Here is a 12,743-nt window from a genome sequence, read left to right as displayed (position 1 = left end):
TAATCATGTTCATGTCTTTAGATGGGTGGCCAAATTTGATTAGCAAACTTATATGCAAATGAAGCTTTTGTTCTATGACAAATGACAAAACTTCTAGTTATTCTAAATTATATAACTTGTCTTAACTGAGATAATTTGTGATCATTCAAAAAAAATGTACAGAAAACTCTCTATACTTCAGCTCAAAATATAACAAGTCCCATGGGGAAAAAAATTACAGCAGTTAAGCCCAGATGTTCTCTGCCTACTGCAGCCCGGGCCTTTTATCTCTAAAATAAAAGAGGCAGGCCCGACCAGGGCTGATTCCACCAGCCCAAACTGTAGCCGAGCAGGCCAGCAGCCTCCTCAGCGGGCCAAATTGCTGGGAGAAGCTACCAGGTGCAGAACGCTTCGCTGATCGCCAGGAGCCCAGGAGGAGTTGGAAGCTAGCTTCTGAAGCTGATTTCGAGGAGTTTTGGAAGTTCTGAGAGGATCAGAACAGGCCCTAAGTATATATAACCCCGATGTGCACAATCGATTCACAATATTTCATGCACGTCACATATAATGCACATGAGCTACCAAGTACTGTGTCATCTAGGAGTAGTTTATCCGATCATCTATTATTGATATTTTTCATTATTTTACCCTGATGTGCCGGCTGCACGAATGCTTAGCTTACCTTAGCCGATCACAGCTCAGTAACCTGAAAATTCTGAGCCTGTTAGTTTATCCATTGGCTTCCTCTGCGACGTCAACTCGTCGGATGTTCAACGGGTCACAGCGATTTATACTTCTCAATAAGACTGGACGCGTGGAGACGAGACGTGGGTGTTATGGTGCACCCCAGGCTCCGGAGGTAGGATATCTACAGAGGATGTCGCTTCTTAAGATCAACATGGTACACCAACTAGACAATAGCCAAAGGCAGGTAGTGTATGTATCTGACTGACCTGCTTAGGTGTAGGCTCCGAGGAACCCATGGAGTTCTCTATCCTCTGCTTCTGGAAATGTTCCTGAAAGGGAACCATCAAAGTAAGGATCTTCTCAATGTGAAAGTTAACATAACAAGCCTTGCTTGCATAAAAAGAAAATCCAACTTGTTTGCAACAGAGGATGATTTAGGACTTGCCTATCTCTCTCTCATCAAATGGCTTCGCTTATCAATAGGAATTTGTTCCCACTTGATAACCTGAGTCGCAGCATTTAGTTAAGAATTTACCAAAGAAAACAAAGAGCTTGCTGCTAATAAACCAAACAGTGAGTTAACTCACATATTCTGCGTAACCAAGCGCTTCATCGTCGCTTAGCAATGACTTCAGCTTGCACAAGACATCCTGGAGGGGAACTTGCAGGTCAACTTCTCAGGGTAAAAGCTCTCGTTAAAAAGAGCATGTAAAAAGCAAATATCATTGATTAGTTATGTAGCACAACTATAGGTGATGATCCAACCAACATGAAAATAATGACCGGGATGATGGAGCTGTGAGATGGAAGGAGAGAAGGGTGAAGTCACCTTGCGCTTATATCCTTTACCGCGCAGGCGTTCATCAATCACAAATTTGATCTGAAAGGATAAAAACAGTGCCAATGATAAGGTTCAGAATGAGCATGTCGCCGTTCTCAAATAGCAAAACTGTCATATGAAAAGATATAACATCAATTCGGCCTCCTGACAACACTAACTTCATTCAGTTCCCCCAGAACACCAGCGTATTAATCGTGTGCGTTATATTTTGGGAAAACTTTGTTTTTGCCACTCTAGTTTTTGCCAACTTTGCTTATGCCACTCTAGAATTTTACATTTCACTTTTGCCACTCTTAGCTTTTGATAATATATCACTTTTGCCATTCTGTGGCAAAAGCAAAAAAATTAGAGTGGCAATTGTGATACATGTCAAAAGCTAAGAGTGGCAAAAGTGAAATGAAAAATTATCGTTTTTGCCACGAAATGGCATTTGTGATGTATTGTCAAAAGCTAAGGGTGGCAAAAGTGAGATGTCAAATTCTAGAGTGGCATAAGCAAAGTTGGCAAAAACTAGAGTGGCAAAAACAAAGTTTTCCCTTATATTTTCCTTCTAAAAAATAAACAAAATGATATATGCAGATGCCGTCACTGCTTCTAGGAAATATAACTTTCCCGACAATTGGCATGTGATGTGACACCTTTTTATGTACTTAAGAACTCAGTACCTTATCAAGCAGTCTCTTTGGAATTTGAAATGCCTGCCTCTTCGCCCAATGATGAAATATATGCGAGACTACTGCTCTATCATCAATTTCAAACCTGTACAAAGAATGAATTCAAAGAAGGAAAGAAAATTAAGCAAATATGCAGTAGCATAGCAAAGTATGTTGCAGATACATTAGTATGTTTGCTAATAGAAAATACTACAGAAACTGTGCAGAAAAAATAACCTAGCATTCACTATTATTATTAGAAACAAAAAATAAAATAAACTAAACAGGAAACGGAAAATCGAGATACAATGTTTTACCTCTTCAAGAAATCATTAGCAAGGCATGACTGCATCAGTTCAGGGTAAGGTGAAGTTTCATTCTGATTTACAATAGGTTTTTCAGTTGATGTCTCTCCTTCAGCGTGATCAAATGAAATGTCTCCAGAAGGCTGCTCGTAATATTTTGTTGCAGCCCCCTCACCCTGCAAGTTATCAAAATAAGAGAAACAATAATGCTATGATTCCACTGACATAATGAATGGGTTATATAATATGACTGCCGATGAAATAACTGAGCAGGACTAATAATAATGATTTTATGTGGCTCTAGCAGATTATATGATTGAACACAGATCAATAGGGGATGGAGCTAATATTTTAGCTTCAGGCAGAGATAAAAATAGGTCAAAAATGGTCTGACACTACTGCTCACCTGTATGTCGAGAAGGTGACCTGGAATCTCTCTAAGGAAACGTGAAGGTGGTAGCAGCTAGAAACCAATAGTTTGTCAGAAAAAAGCTAGATGGAGTATGAAGATAAGGAGATAAACATCAGCTACCTGGCGATGAGAGTCAACTGTGACATGCAAGATGTACAATTTCTTCCGAGCTCGTGTCATTGCAACATAGAATAACCTCCTCTCCTCCTGTAATTATAGCCAAGTTGATGGACACAAAGGAACATATGAGGAACAAATAATAGGTATTGAACAAACCTCCAATGTGCATCCAGCTTCTTTCACAGTGCCATTGTACTCATGCAGTAAGGGGATCTCTGAATCGTTTGCCTGAACAAATGCAAGGATTAGCACGAAAATGTCGACTTGAAAACTTAATAGAATTACTGATTAGCATATATTAAACAGAAACAAGAAAAATACTATTGAAGCGCGGTATTAAGATTCGTCAGTGGTCTACAGAAAAGAGAAACATGAAAGGAGGGAAGTTTCACAAGAAAATAAAACTTTCTGTGTTATGCCGAAGCTGATATCTTAGGGCGTTGCCAATATCCTTTCGACAAAATTGCTCTTGTTCGCCATAAAACCAGCAAAAGTTTCAACAATTAATGATTGATGACATTGGCATATCGCATGACAATACAGTAACGACAAGCACTCAATTATTGGATAGGATTTGGCATGCCTTGAGAGCACTCAACTTAGCGGAAAGGTTCGAAATTATGATCAAGAAATCAAATGTTGGGTTACAGCCTAAACTTCCTACAAAAATACTAACATCATTTCAGTTAGCACTTGCATGATATTTGCCATATACACGCGAGTATGTGACTAACATGCCATGAAAGATGTATTTGTGGTTTTATGTAACCGCTTTCTAAAGATTGCAGAAAATACCTGCACGATGAACACAACATCCCACTCTAAACCTTTTGACTGCAAACGAAAGGGGAGATCATCACATTAATTGTATCACACAACTACCAAATGCCACAACAGACGACATTATTTGTGATTTAGATAGAAAAGAAAGAACCTGATGAATAGTGGTTAATGTGATCGAGTTCTTATTTTCCTCCTTTCGGGATCGAAAATTTTCTGTTTCCCTCAAAGAAATGTAATCAATGAAGGCTTTGAGTGTAGCAGTGCAGCCTTTCTCCTCAGTCTGGTTTGCATCCCCTGAACTAGAAAAGTGTGTTGACAAGAAGTCAGACACATCATCCATTAAAAACTGAAGTACCTGCAGATTGATACAATGTCAATGTCACCTTTGTATATGAGGAATGAGAGTTAAGACAAATCATTAGCAATAATATAATATGTCTATCGAACAATCAAAATACTAAATAAGGAATTAAGTACAGGTACAAAGAGATAAAACGGGCCAACCTACGCTAATGGACCTATGTGGGAACCTGACAGTTATCGAAAGCGTGGTGCGGTCTTTCCCCTCCCCTCCAGAGGCGCTCCCGCAGGCGCCCCCGGGAGGGAACCCTAGCGCCGCCACCCCGTCCCTTCGCCCCGTCCCCCCTCCCTCGCCGCCGCCGGTGGCGTCGCCGGCCAAAGGCCGCGTGGCGCAGGCGTCAGCGGGGCGGCTCTCTCCCTCGCGCGGGTGGCGGTCGTCTCGGGGCGGCCTCCCCTGCTCGGTGGCGTCGGGCGCCGGCCTGCCTCTGTCCCAGCTGCCCTCCTCCTCCTCGCGTCCTGGTGACCTGCCGGCGCCGCTTCCTCTCCTCCTCCCCCCTCCTCCTCAGCTCGTGGGGTTCTGGAGGCCCAGGGGCGTGCTGGCAGCGGATCTGGCAACCCCTGCCCAGATCCGGCTCGTGGTGGCGGTTGGCGGCTGCAGTGGTGACCGGCAGCCCCTCTAAGGTGGTGGTGCTGCAGCTGGGGTTCATCCTCCTCCGGTGGGGTGGCTGGGCACCGGTTGGTTCTGGCCAGGGCATGGAGACGCATGGGGTGTGGTGCGCGCAGCTGATCTCTTGCTGGATCCGGCAGATCTGGCGTTGGGGGTCAGTCGGCAGCGCGTGGAACCAGTGGTGCGTGGCCGGCGGCTCCAGCGCTTGGAGCTCGCTGGGCGACGCGGGTAGGGCAGCGGCCGGGCGTGGCCGCTGCTCCGGCCGTGGGCGGCGGCGTGGGGAGGTCCGGCGGGTGGCCTCCCGGTGTCGTGGCGGCTGCACGGTGGCTCAACGGATCTGTCTGCGGCAGCGGCCGGCTTCTCCGGTGTCGGCTCGTCTGCGTTCGGACCGTCTTGACCTTCGCCCCATCTCCTCGTCGTCCGGTCGCTACTCCCATCAAAGGGCTGGTCCTCTCCCGGCTGCGGTCCACCGCTCGTCTCGCGCCCGGTGCTGCAGGACCGAGCTCGTCTCGCTCACGGTGCAGCAGGATCGAGCTCGTCTCGCGCACGGTGCAGCAGGACTGACCTCGTCCCCCTCTCAGTGTTGCAGGACCGAGCTCGTCTCGCGCTCGGGGCAGCAGGACGGGTCGACAGATGCCAGTTCTGGCCGGCCTATCGAGTCTCGACGCTGGGGGTCGCCCAAGGGTGCGAAAGGTGGGACCTTTCCGCTCATCTCTTTCGTTGGGGTTGAGGCGGGTCTCGTGTGAGGTGGTGTCAAGGTCTTGGATACCGGGCGGCGGCCTTGGTGGTGGTAGCACGGTGCTCTTGGGCAAAGCCCGTGCCTTGGCGCTGCCCGGTCACCATGGTCGTGTGGGCGGCGTGGTTGCCGGGGTGTGGCATTCGGTGGCGGTGAGTGTTGGCCGAGGTGAAAACTTGTTCTATCTTCGGACGAACCGGCGGTGGCGAAGATTGTTCCCTTCTTGAAGGCATCATCGCGGCTCTCATTGCTCGTCATGCGGCTCCAGGGGAAACTCTAATCCTAGGATCGGGCGGTGGCGGCGCTCCGGTGTCGTACCCTTCCTGAAGGCGCCGTGTTGGAGCACATGGTTCGTCATATGTAGCTTCATCTCTTCGTGGTGGTAGTGCTAGGGGTGGTGTTGCTGCGCTCAGCGCCTATGTATCCTGCCTTGGGTGTGTGCGTGTGTTGCGGTGGCATGTGTTTGTACTGGATGCTTGATGGTTGGTGCTTTATATATAAAGCGGGGCGAAAGCCTTTTTCGGTAATGGACCTATATGCATATCTACACTTGGTATAGCGCAGCTGGGTATGGGACTCTGGGTGCAGCGTTTAGGCAACGGGTTACCTACACCCTTATAAAACTACAAATGTGTGTTTGCAATTGAACAAAACACCCTTCCAAATGTTTGTGCAGGAAGACAAGGATCAAGGGAGAAAATAGCAGCTTTATTTGCACGATTTTTCTTTTGCACAGAATTGCTATTAAACGTAGACCGCTAGTTCTCTAACATGTCTTTCTGTGAATTTACTCAGAAGAAACTGAAATGCTTTACTCCACTATTATTATGTGAGCTCAGGCTCACTTTTTAGTTTTTTACGTGTCTGGGCTTACAAGATAGAGTACATGAAAAGAAAACACTATAAGAGCTGCCCTGTTTCTAAAAGGCCAAAACTTGCTCCAACAGCAGTCCTAACACCATGTCACTGCCTAAATGAGGGAGGATCACCACCTCTATGGGCCCTAGCCGACTGCATTTCCACTTACCTATTAATCAAACAGTGCCAGATTGCAAATTCTTTAGAAGTAACCAAAGTAACAGGTTTGGTAATAGTCGAGGCATTGTGACAAGGGATCATGGTACGGTTAATTAGCCCAGAAATTAAGAACAAAATGAAAGGAATCCTAATGAATTTCATGGAATACTGTAGTTACACAAAATAGTGATGAGAAACTCATTGAGAGAGAGAGAGAGAGAGAGAGAGAGAGAGACTCTGTTAGATTGAATATTCATAACTTTGAGTAAGATGCTATCTAGTTTCAAGTAATCAAATTGTTTGGATTTTGGAAAACTTGGCCAGATTACAGATTTCCTAGTTTTGGTAATGGCGACTCATTACCACTGAGATCATGGAACCTTTATCCAACCATGATGGTTGACAAGCTATTTTAAATAAGCTTGTTTCCAGAGAATTAGTTACAAGTCTACCAATAGCTGCTTTTGACTTAAATAAAAGCAGCACGTCACTTGATTTGGGGATTTTCAATGAGGAACAAAATGCATATCTTGCTCAATCTCCATTTGTGCATGCTCTTATATATGCTAGAGCTAGGATGATTCAAAATGATCTTCATCTCGGTGCACAACATCAAAATTTAAGTCTCAGGACAATCAACACATAGAACATTAAGAGCATCAAATAGTATGAACTTACAGATCTGATGTCATTGTCTTCATTTAACAATTTACCACCATCGTTATCAATAACTGCACGCTTTTCGAGGAGATATTGCTGCCAAAGAAATGAAAATCATTAAATTAACCATCATGAAAAGAATGAAATATACACAAAGCATTGATGTAGATATTATAGGATCAGTAGGGACCATTGTTTTTAAGGCGTCCCGCCTTGGACGCTTAGGCGACGCTTAGGCGATAAGGCGCCCCCCCAGCGCCTTACAAATATGCCCGCCTTAGGCGCTTAGGCGTCCGCCTTAGGCGCTTAGGCGTCGCCTAGGCGATAAGGCGCCCCCCCAGCGCCTTAGGTCGCCTTACCGCCTTAAAAACTATGGTAGGGACTAGAGACCACCAAATCAGACTCAGTTTGGTAATAAGCATATATGTGATAAGGTAACGTGTGCCCAAACCATGTATCAATTTCACAGCTTTCTACTGTAGATTTAATTTACAACAGGAAATTAGCATGATCTTGTTACAGTATATGTGGATTGCATTAGCCCTTTCCATAAGTTCGGACTTTTGGTTGCGTTGGTTAGTGCATGAAGCTTAACATGGTATCGGAGCTAAGGTCTTGAGTTCCAGTCCTGGTTTGCGCAATTTATCTAAAAATTGCTGTTGCCCCCCTTTGTGTCCGCGTATAGGTCTCTTGAGTCATACGTGAGTTTCGCGCGCTGTCGCTCTCTTCCGGTTGCACGTGTTGACTTGTCTTCTCCGTCACACGTGAGAGGGGGTGTTACAGTATATGTGGATTGCATTAGCCCTTTCCATAAGTTCGGACTTTTGGTTGCATTGGCTAGTGCATGAAGCTTAACAGATCTGATCGTAGAACACGTGGCAAACAATGATGTCAGATCCTACGTTATGGTTATATGTTTACAATGACCAGCACATGACACTGTTCCAGCTGGCTGTTTCCCCCTATGAATAAGCTTGGATTAGGAGGGTTTTTTTTTGTGAATCAGGATTAGGAGGTTACAATTGAGCCTAATTTAACCCCCCACCCCCACCCCCAGTTATTGCATACCATGAATTGTGCAGTAAACTAGAAGAATTCAAGATGATCAACAGGTGCGAGCACACAGTTCACGATTCCATTAGATGATAGGATCACATAAAGTCATGCACCAACTGCATGTACAAATTCACACTGATATGGAGTAACATTGTTGCTTCAAAAGCACTTTCCTATTCAGAGTGCTCCCAGATCATATTTAAAAACAAGGTTTAAAATTGCAGTTTTCGCAGAAGGTCGCCAAAAAAACTAGTGAAACAATCATCGATTTTAACACTAGAATATAAAAAATAATGAATATGCCTGGCAGATAGCATCTAGGGTTCAAAAAGCTATAGAACGGTTATAGCTAGCTATTTAAAACCTTGTAAAAAGGTGATAAAACACCAAAACAGAGAGTAAATCTTTTTGGATGCAATTGTAACAAGTAACTGAACCTGAGGTAGCATATTTCCTGCAGAAGAAATGACAGCTGAAACTGATTGTTCCTGAGACACAAAAATGAAGACAACCAATTATCAGTAAGGCTTTGCTGCAGGTTTAGTGAGTGATGCTTTCGTCTATGTTAACATGTATCTATGAAAAGAATCAGACCATTATCAGAGCACAGCACATACAAAGATATCTTTCATGAAATAGTACATTCAGATACATAGACTTGTGTTTTTTCCCAAAAAAGGTGGTTGCTACCTCTTATGAACTTACGATGAGGGTTAATATTTGTAATTAAGAAGATGGCTACTGTTTTAGAGGTGACCTTGATTAGTGTGGTGCTGCATTAGCAGTCAGTTAAAAAAGGATGTAGCTCTTGAGAAACTAACCACAAGATCAGTTGAAGTGTACCACTGCTGTGCAGAAGTTATAATTGTCCACTCTACATGGGGTAGTTATAAATAATGTTGTGCACAAGTTTGTTCACTGCTGACTATCAACGGAGAACGCGATGCAAGTTTACTAAGTTATGGGTGATGTGCAGAAGTTATAATCCTCTTACCTGTAAATACTAAATACACAGGCAAAAGAACTAAGTTCTTGAAATTGATGGCACATCTTCATTCCATAGATGTTTACGTTTTTATAGGTCAGCTATTTCTTTACAGAAAATTTTGAAGATGTGGAACATTGCAGATATATCGTAAACTGAGATGTATCCTATGTTATGAAGAAATGTACAGTACTGGGGAGTAAAATTTTGTTCAGTACCCTCTCAACAAATTTTGATAGGCTATACAAGGTCGATAAAACCTTACGCCCTTGAGTAATCTGGGTCCTGCAGCCAACAAAATGAGACACTCTGAATAAAGCAACATTTAGTAGATTCATGAGCATGGCATAACGATAAGGAAAATTACAAAACAAAGTTTCCAAACTAAGAACAAAATGAAAATTCTGTTATAAATAAGCGGCAGTTGTATAGCTCAAAGCACAAGCAACATCGGTCTTACACTCATACATTTAATGTACATATGAAATAATGGTGCCCATGTAAAAGATGGTATAAACAGTCTTCAATTAGCTTGAAATAACAATACTTGCGGTGAATTTATGGTGTCTAAGAACAGCAAGTTAAAAGGGAGAATCTAACAACCTTTTGAAGGTCCCCGAGACCTTTGCACTGAAGATGTCAGTAGCAGCTGATATGAAGCTACACTTTCTAGCCAATGAAATCTTTTCCACATGATCTATAATCTGCAAATAAAATTGCAACAAATCATCAAATATATGGAAATTTTAAAAATGAAAAAAGGTATAACACGCAAAAGAAAGAGTCTGGTAACACTTGAACCTTCTTTTTTTCTTCCTTGTCACCAGGCAAAAGGGTCTTTAAGGCCTGACGCCATGGGCCATCATCACAACCAGGTAATGTGGTCCTAAGTATTGCCATAATAGCTTTGATAACCTGGAATAATAGCATGGTAAAGCACTTAAGCCGTGAGGCAACTGAGAGCACGTACAGGGTTGTTCACTTATTATTCCCAAGTAAATTATGAGTGCACTAAAATATGGTCATTCGTTTATATTAAGTGGAACAAAGTTATGCAAAATTTGGTGATGCACAAAAAAAGATTTCGCATGATTGCTTTCTCGAACAGTCTATGTATGGCTGACGTTGACAAAACTCACATGTCTACAAAAAAATAAGTAAATAAAAAACAAATAATGTTGTTAGCTTCATAGCATCAAGTTCAAACAATAGCTTATGATTATAACATATATTCTCAGAAGGGTGCTTCCCTACTGGTTCCTTCCAAAGGAATTGAAAAATTAGCAATAGCTCGTTTGCAACCCATAAGAAATTTCCAAGATCCCAAATGTTACGCAACTAATGACTTTAGAATTAACCGCACAGAAGAAAAGAGAGATAATGAGAAATTGCTACTTTGCAGTGTGTCTCAAGATTAAACTAAATTGAACTACCTTTTTCCTGTAGAAAGCCACACCATGAACATTAAAGGGTATTTTCCTGTTGCGGAATGACACTTGGAATGCTTTGCCAGTTATCTGTGTACAAGAAAGTTAGACTGCAAGCATGACCAAATGTGCTTTTCTACAATGCAGGGTTCAAAAATTCTCAACCTGTCTTCAATATAGGACAGCAATTTTACCAAAGTCGTGGCCTTCAGCTGAACTAGATGTAGTTTCAATGATTTTGTCAATGACAAATGCACATTGTGAATCTTCGCTATGGCACTCCTTAACAGTGATCTAAGTAATATTAAATCAATAAGCAACTGACAGGATGGAAGAACAAACGAAGAGGTTCAGTTGGGCTTCTATGAGTATACCTTACTTCCAGAAGGGTTGTCTGTCTCAGCAAGTTTATGATTACACCGTTTAGTGTTGTTGTGAATAAGAGCTGTGGCTGCTTCGACAATTGCCCGTGTTGAGCGGTAGTTCTTGTTCAACCTGATCTGCAGTCATCGGCAAGGCAAGCTACTTAACAGATATCATGAAGAAAATGTAACACCTAAGACAGTTAGAAAGTGCCCCCAGAGACGTCACAGTTACCTCTTTATGATTTGGAAAGTCTCTACGGAATGAATCAAAGCCAGAAACATCCGCACCATTGAAACTGAAGATGGACTGATACAAGAGAAAAAGAAGTTAAAAATAGTATATGTATGGCAGCTGAAAGCACCAATGGGCATCTAGAAACCATAAGTTCTAAAATTCATGGATGATAAAGTGGACCAAATTTGCATACCTGATCATCATCACCAACTATGGTTATATGATTGTGAGAAGCTAGAAGCTTCAGAAGAAAATATTGCATAGCACTGGTATCCTGAAACTCATCAACTACTATTGCCTGCCATGTGTTCTGGCACTCTTTGTATACTGCATAGGCAAGACAGATATCTTATCAACAGCTCATCAAAGCAGGTGATATTGTGAGATAAGAAATGAAACTACCTTCAGGAAACTTCGTGAGAAGCGTTATGGATGAGTTGATAAAATCATGATAATCAAGAGCATTACAAGACACTAGTATTTCATTATAGTGCCGAAGAATCGAAGCCTACTCAAAATGTCACGAAGTAAAGGTCAATGTGATTATAGAACACAGTGGATAACAATGATTTATACACAGAAGAGAGCTTACTCCTGTCAAATCGCCCTTCTTTTCATATTCTTCAGGAGTTTGTCCTGAAGATTTCGCCTGTAAATGAAGATGCAACATTTGGTAAATGGTAACAATAAAACCCAACTACACAAAAAGATCTGCTTAGTAACACAACCTCCTACGCTATGGATACATGATTATTTTCCAGAAAGACTTCTTCATATTACTGACTCGCTCACAGTTTGGATCTAGTACAAATGTGATAAAGACTCTAGTAGTAAGCTCAAGAATTGTGTGAACCAAAATGCTTTGGACAAACAAAATCTGTAGCCATGAGCCCATGAGAGTAAATTGCTGAAAGCCACCACATCTGTGGCTAGGGTACTGCAAAACTACCGCTTTTGCCAAAAATCACAAAAGACTACCAACTCTGCGGCAAGTGAATAACAAAACGCACTAAACGAGCTGTGAGCCGTGACTAATAGGAATACTGACAGCGCTGGCCCACCTGTCGGGTCCACGTGGCATATCTACACAGACAACATGCTGACATGGCCAAGGGTCCCACATGTCAGCCCCACACCTCGTTCTTCCTGCTTACATCTCTCTTCCCCTCTCTCTCCCCCGTTGACTCCGGCCCTGCCCCGGCCGCGACAGCCCCGAGCCCTCGACTACACCGCGCAGCCTCCGCCTCTTCTCCCACACGCCCATGGATAGTACACCGTCGAGGAGGGCTGCACGAACCCGAGCTCCATGGCGAGGACGGGGCGGCGCAAACGCAGGCGGGGCGGCGACGCGGGCGCGACGGCGGCACTGCAAACGCAGGCGGGACGACGCGCAGGCGCGGACGCGGGGCGGCGGTGCTGCAGGCACGGGCGCGACGGCGGCATTGCAGACGCAGGCCGGGCGGCGACGTGCAGGCACGGACGAGAGGCGGCAGCCCTACAGGCGCAGACGCGGGC

The 12,743-nt window shown here is 43.7% G+C and overlaps 1 pseudogene; it reads right to left on the bottom strand.

Annotated features, from left to right (window-relative positions):
• Window positions 1–1,110: 1,110 nt before the first annotated feature.
• The window catches only part of LOC119363568, a 21,437-nt pseudogene continuing 9,804 nt past the window's right edge, over window positions 1,111–12,743 (bottom strand).

This window comes from Triticum dicoccoides, chromosome 2B, assembly GCF_002162155.2.
Source record: "Triticum dicoccoides isolate Atlit2015 ecotype Zavitan chromosome 2B, WEW_v2.0, whole genome shotgun sequence".
Lineage (NCBI taxonomy): Eukaryota > Viridiplantae > Streptophyta > Magnoliopsida > Poales > Poaceae > Triticum > Triticum dicoccoides.
Note: the sequence above shows the minus strand (reverse complement) of the source record. Positions and strands in the feature narration are given on the sequence as shown.